This window comes from Berghia stephanieae, chromosome 11 (genome assembly GCF_034508935.2).
Source record: "Berghia stephanieae isolate SIO BIC M18660-M18661 chromosome 11, UCSD_Bste_1.3, whole genome shotgun sequence".
Classification (NCBI taxonomy): domain Eukaryota; kingdom Metazoa; phylum Mollusca; class Gastropoda; order Nudibranchia; family Aeolidiidae; genus Berghia; species Berghia stephanieae.
In genome coordinates, this window is record NC_088370.1 from 21,808,585 (window position 1) to 21,816,084 (window position 7,500).

Below are 7,500 nucleotides of genomic sequence, written 5' to 3' on the forward strand. Positions count from 1 at the left end.
AAGAGCATACCACCAATGTACTTAGTTTGAGATCACCTAAAAGTCTCATCCAGACACAAGCACAGGTCCCAACTAAGAGGAATACAGTCAAATGTTTACCAATCATATAATATAATATGTAAACTAAACATAATACAATTCATAACAGAGAGATGATTTACAAGGAAAAAAAATATCATCTCCCAAAACTATAACTATACATTCGATGTTTCCCTCCCAGCCAAGGAGCTCCGGCAAGGATCAGGACAAAACTAAGTAATCTCATTCCAAGACAATGACAGGAAACAATTGGGAAACGGGTATGGGGGGGATAGAAGACACAGCATATACCTCCCTGCCCACTATGGGAGGTCAGGATCCCCACCCAGAGACAGATAGATAGATAGATAGTAGATAGATAGATAGATAGATAATATATATATATATATATATATATATATATATATATATATATATATATATATAGATAGATAGATAGATAGATAGATAAAAAAAATTAGAAAGGAGAGGGAGTGAGAGAGAAAGCGAGAAAGGAAAGAGAGAGAAAGATGAGAGAGAGAGAGAGAGAGAGAGAGAGAGAGAGAGAGAGAGAGAGAGAGAGGCATAAAGAAGGGGCGGGGAGAGAGCCTTATCCACTACCTACCTCATGATGTAGAGCAAGACTATATTATTATATACATAATACAGAGGTTTATTTTTACATCAAATCAGGGAAAATACCAATCCTAGTCCCTTCAATAGAGCTGGGATTTTGGCGAAGGGGATTCTCAATCAGACATAGTTACCTATTTCACGACTATATTATGAGTAAACGCTTTTGACACATATAGTACAGTTTTGGCAAGTTCAGAAATCGTTCTCTCTCTCTCTCTCTCTCTCTCTCTCTCTCTCTCTCTCTCTCTCTCTCTCTTTGTCTCTCCCTCTCCCTCTATCACACACACACACACAAACACAAACACACAGAGCGAGCAATAGAAATTTTAAGGTAAATTCAGATTATTATTTTTTTAAACAAAAGACTTGTCGAAAACTTTTGTGGACATCTCAGGTTGAAGACTTCTATTAAAAAAAAAAGTGAGAGTCATAATAATAATATAATAATAATAATAATAATAATAATAATAATAATAATAATAATAATAATAATAATAATAATAATAATAATAATAATAATATATCGATATAATAACAAGGAAACGTTTTCTAGTCATAACATATAATAAGCGTCGTTTTGTCATAATATGACAACCATTGCATAGCATAGTGCCTTCCTTGGTCAGCTGTGGGGTATTTGGTTTGATCAAACTATGATTATAACATTCTCTCTCTCTCTCTCTCTCTCTCTCTCTCTCTCTCTCTCTGCCTCTCTCTCTCACACACACATACACACACATACATATACACAAGCACACATACATACACACATTAGCACACATACATGCATACATACATACTGACATACATACATGTACAAACATAAACAAACGTACGACCATAGGGAAGTAGACACGCGCAAGCATGCAAGTGAAGTGCTGTGAAAGGAAGGGGAAGGGTAAGTGTAAATAACATAATATAAAAATCCATCGACAAAAGAGTGAGAAGAATCGACAGATGAAGTAGAAATGAGAGTAAAGTAGTAGATGAGATATGTAACAATAAGAGAGTAAAAATGATAAGTGGAGAGAAAAGCACACTAACACAACGACAAATCACACACACACAAATTACATAATTATAATATACACTTTTAAATAATATGTTTAATAAACAATAGATGTATAAAATAGTGCCTATATGTTCTCACAACTTAAAAACGACAAATCCACACACCAAATCTCACAATCTACACACACACTTTAATACTCATTTTATAACAATAGTATTATGAAATACGTCTTACCTTTATGTATCTCACAATCTAACACACACACACCACACACACACACACACACACACTTTAATACTCATTTTATAACAATAGTATTATGAAATACGTCCTACCTTTATGTATCTCACAATCTACACACACACACACACACACACACACATACACACACACACACACACTTTAATACTCATTTTATAACAATAGTATTATGAAATACGTCTTACCTTTATGTATCTCACAATCTACACACACACACACACACACACACACACACACTTTAATACTCATTTTATAACAATAGTAATATGAAATACGTCTTACCTTTATGTATCTCACAATCTACACACACACACACACACACACACACACACACTTTAATACTCATTTTATAACAATACTATCATGAAATACGTCTTACCTATGTGTTTTAGAATTAATCCAAAAAGGAGCACACGTGTGGATGACACACGATTATTTTAGGGAAATCAGCTTGTTATACTAAAGTCAATCAAAATACCGGTTTAAATTATAGAAAATCCATCAGAAAAAAAAAACAAGGGGGAAAACACACACACACACACACAGACAAACTCAACAATAATCCTTCCAGGTCTTGGAGTGAATGAATGATAAATCCGTTTAGAATAGAACACCACGAATCAATAGGATTCACGACTCATGCGATATGGTATAGTATAGAATAGTATTCTAATGTAATGTGTATCCAAGAACCAGGTTTAAGAGACCATTATATATATAATACGTCAATCAGATCAGGCAGGCGATTATCGCGTATTATCAATTGTTGTCACACACAAACAAAAGCCAAAACTCGGATCTTAAAATCTATTGACGACATAAGACGACAATGTATTTTTTTTTTTTTTGGGGTGTTTGGTTTTTTTTTTTTTTTGTTTCTTGTTTCTTTATCGTATTGTCTGTGTTTTTCGTCTATAATGTCAATATATTATGTTACGTATGTTCTTTATAATATTGTGTTGTTATAAATGTGTAACCAAATGACAAATTGCCACTATTTTGAGGAGAATAAAGAAATATATATATATATATTTTTAAACAAATAAGTTTTTAGCACCAAAAGAAGAGTACAATCAATAGTATTCTGATCATTCAACGGTTGTGACTTCTTCACATTCAGATCATCTAAAATAAATGCCTTAGTTTTAACCAGTCAAACTGCTGGATTCCGAAAAAAAAACAAAAAAACAAAAAACAAAAAACAAACACGTATTTAAAAATTTGGCCAGATTTGATGTCGTGAAGTCCCGGGTTTGAGAGCCTTTCGCCAAGCAAGATGAGGGTCATTGAAATCGACTGGTATTTGAAGGACGTGTTTCCAGGCCAAATGTTTAAAGAGGTCTCATTCATACTGGAGCTTTTATATCGCGCAATATCCACTAAACGTGCTCAAAGCGCTTTACAAATGGTCCCTGACCAACAGCAACACCTAACATGTAGAACGAGACATCACGCCTGTTAGGCGATATTACAATTGTTTGGTTTTTTTCGACAGAGACAAAGATGTTGACGACCAGGTACTCATTTTAAACGTGAATGCGGTGAGACAATATGAGTAAAGAGCCTTTTTCCAAGGACTCACCTATGCACCGAACTCAGGACCTTCCGATCCGAAAGCGAGTGTCATATCACTAGACCACATAGCTGCACATTCCAGGATGCGGCAGTAAATACCATGAATAGATAAATAGATAAATAAGTAAATAAATAGATAAATAAGAAAATAAATAAATGGTTAAATACTTAGATAAAGTATGGTAGTCTGACAGCCCAATAATGCGACAGTCGTTACATTGAAATTAAACTGTTCTCGTGCCTTGAGGACAATAAACGCATAAATAGTATTCTACGACGTGCACTTAATAATGCTGCAATAATAATGCTGAAAATGTATATTGCGATATAACTCCGAGACACCAGACTCTAAACGCTTAAATTACAAATTACTTTGGCTGAAACAAACTCATTCACACACACAAGCATACAAACACACACACACACACACACACACACAACACAACACAAACCAGACAGACCTATCTTGCTTCTCATACCATTTACTAAAGACGAAACAGATATGTTTTAACCCACAGGTCTGATAACCCATTTCATTATCGGCCCATTGTTGTAATGGACAGATCAAAATAATTTATAAAAAAATAAAAAAGACGCAAAATAAAGTCCATTGAAACAATGTTAAACTATAAAATAGGCCCCTAATTGGTGTTCGTTCGGATGTCAGACCTGCATGAATGTATACGTCGGTAATGTATCATATCATGATGTGTCGTTGATATTTATAAGTCTGAAGTGTGCACATGGATTTGGAATAATCATGTGGTTTATCTAATTTCTCCTAACTCTAGATTAGATGTGATTAGATTAGATTGTGCGGCTATGTGGTCTAGTGGTATGACACTCGCTTTCAGATCGGAAGGTCCTGGGTTCGAGCCTCGCTCGGCGCATAGTTGAGTCCTTGGAAAAGACTCTTTACTCACATTCTCTCACCGTACTCAGGTGTAAAATGAGTACCTTGCCGTCAACAGCGTTGTCTCTGTTGGAAATAAATTGTAAAATCGCGTTATGTCTCGTTTTACATGTTACGTGTTGCTGTTGGTCAGGACCCTTTGTAAAGCGCTTTGAGCACATTTAGTGGATATTGCACTATATAAAAAGCTCTATTTATTTATTTATTTATTTATTTAGATGCGATTATTAATTATCTTTGTCTTGTTTTGTTTTGATTTGAGTTGAGAGAGTTTTCGTTATCATGACAGGAGTATGACTGCAACAATTGGGTATTTATTTATTATCTGAACCAGTCACGTGAATAAGTACTATGATATCACGACAAGGAAACAAAATACCATCAGCAGACAGCGAAAGGAAACTCTTGCTTTCAATACGCGTAATATTTAGAAGGAAAAAAAAAAGAAATAAAAAGAAAAGGACAGAAAAAAAAAAAAGAAAGAAAGAAAGAAAGAAAAGGATTTTTTTTATTATTTAAAAAAGAAAGAAAGAAAAGGAAAAGAAAAAAATAATAAAGATAGAAAGAAATGGAAAAGAAAGCAAAACAAAGAGAGAAAAGGAAAAGAAGAAAAAAAAGAAAGAAAGAAAGAAAGAAAAGGAAAAGAAAAAGAAAAAAAAATTATGTTTTAACAAAACAACAGTTTGTGGTTGCTATATCTACTTATTACTTTATTTATTTCAAAATTGTCCTGTGAAACTATCATTTATCTACGTATTAATTTAACCTTTTATTTATTTATTCATTTGTCAATCTATTTATTTATGTACTTATTTATTAATCTATCCGTCTATTCATGTATTTACTTATTCATTTACTTATTTATTTATTTATTTATTTATTTATTTACTTATTCATTTAATTATTCATTTATTTAATGGCTTATTCATTGGTTTATTTATTTATAAATGTACTTTCTTATTAATCTATTGTATCTATTTATAAATTCATTCTAACTTATTCATTACTTCATTCTGACTTAACTATGCGCCGAGCAAGGCTCGAACCCAGGACCTTCCGATCCGAAAGCAAGTGTCATACCACTAGACCACATAGCCGCCTGCATCCGGGACTCACAAAGTCAAACTTGAGACTTCTTTTAACCAATGAACTGCCGTACTCAGACAAGACTCGTATAGGGTCAGCGTGGCTCAGTGGTACGGTCTTTGCTTCGTACCCTAAAGGTACCAAGTTCAAACACCCGCCGCTGCGTTGTGTGGCCTTGAGCAAGTCACCTCTCCCTAGCTCACTTTGCGGCGCTGTTCTGCGGCTGACGTCTGGGTTATTCCAATCTTCCCTTGGAATAGACCCTAAAGACAAATACCCCCTTGGGGATGAATAAAGGGAATTTTAATATCTTTTATATTATTCTATTTTCTAATAATTTGACCAGAAAACTCTTCCTTCAAATTATATCAACTGATTTAAATGACCCCCATCTTGTCAGACACTCTCAAACCTGGGACTTCGCGAGGTCTCTCTTCCTAAAAGCCCCAAATAAATATGTCTCGCTTTTTCGCACGCAGGGTTTACATTTATTCCAATCTGTAACTGAAATAAAAGAACCGTCCTGTTTTTAGCTTATTTATTATCATCGCCTTATAAATGTCGGATTGTTTGAGGGTAGGGCGGGTCTAAAAATAACAACGAGGACGCTGATTTAATGTTTGTTGCGTGTCCTTTGATCTAACGATACCTATATTCCATCGGGAAAACCCGATCATTATTCGTGGCAACAAACTAAGTGGAATAAGATGAATTGGATAAAATTAAAAAATAATAATAATAATAATAATATGAATATGAACCATCGCATCGATTTGGAATACGCTTCAACATTCGTAACGTCACTTCCCTCGTAATGACGCATGGTAACTTGGTAATTGGCTCTAAACTATCGGAACAATGGCGAACGCCCTTATGAAATATTTCTCCCGAAGAGCGTATCCATAGGAAAAAAAAACATAAATCTGATCATGTTTTGACTTTTACACATTCTGATCACAAGACATATGAAAAGTTCTAGCCAGTATGAAGAATAAAAAGTACCGATTTTCTTTGTTTAGAGCAAGGATGGCCGCCGTTGCTGGGCGACGTGACATCAGACTATTGAATCCAATTACGTCGCAATGAACTTTTGGGCTTCGAGTTAACGTCTATGTGGTCTTCTGATATAATGACAGTCGCTTTCGGATCGGACAAATAAAAGTATGTCTCGCTTTTTCGCACTCATAGTTTACATTTATTCCAATCTGTAACCAAAAATAAATAACCGTCCTGTTTTTAGCTTATTTAAATATCATTAAATGTGGGATTGTTTGAGGGCGGATTTAAAAATAACCGAGGACTCTGATTTAATGTTTGTTGCATGTCCTTTGATCTAACGATACCTGTATTCCATCGGGAAAACCCGATCATTATTCGTGGCAACAAATTAATGAAACAATGGCACAGCGTCAGACTTTCATGAAATAATGTGTGGAGCTATAGATAGTTCGAAGCTGACGTCACTCAGGTCTTTGTTATTGGTTGTTTTTTTTTTGTTTGTTTTTTTTTTTTTCGCCATCCCCGTTTATGAGTAATTCTCATTAAACTGTATTAACCAGACTATAAACGTTCAGGGTTACACATAGTTTTGTGTATTGGTCCCTTCTACATCCGGATGGCAAAGTTGTGAGCTTCTTAGCCAAGTGCATACTATCTAAATGTGTGGCTGGCTGAGAAAACCCGGAAAGATGCGCAAATTTAATAAATTTAGTTATGTATGCAGTGATATATCTACACCAGATCTTTCTTATCATTTACCACTTAAAATGTTCTTTCTATGTCTATTAGAACCCAAGTTATGATTTTTTTCTGAATAAAATTTGTTGCTTTGAGAAACGCTTTATCTTCTAATTTGGCTCATATCTCAACTTAAAGCTTGTCGCATCTTTCCGGGTTTTCTCAGCCAGTCTAACATGTTTCTGCTTTTTAGTGGTTTTTAATGAAACGAAACGCTTAACGTAGCTTTTAAACCTTTAAGAATTCGTATTTATTGTAAAAA

The 7,500-nt window shown here is 34.4% G+C and overlaps 1 long non-coding RNA gene across 11 annotated transcripts in view; it reads right to left on the bottom strand.

Moving 5' to 3' along the window:
* Positions 1-7,500, bottom strand: part of LOC144957285 (uncharacterized) — a 105,655-nt gene that overhangs the window by 37,634 nt on the left and 60,521 nt on the right. For 3 of the 11 annotated variants that reach the window (XR_013642119.1, XR_013642118.1, XR_013642116.1), the window contains exon 2: positions 2,307-2,921. The exons of 7 other annotated variants lie outside the window; for them this stretch is intronic. This is a non-coding gene — a long non-coding RNA (uncharacterized LOC144957285). The remainder of the gene's footprint in view (positions 1-2,306; positions 2,922-7,500) is intronic. One more of the 11 variants, XR_013642120.1, reaches the window with a different exon arrangement.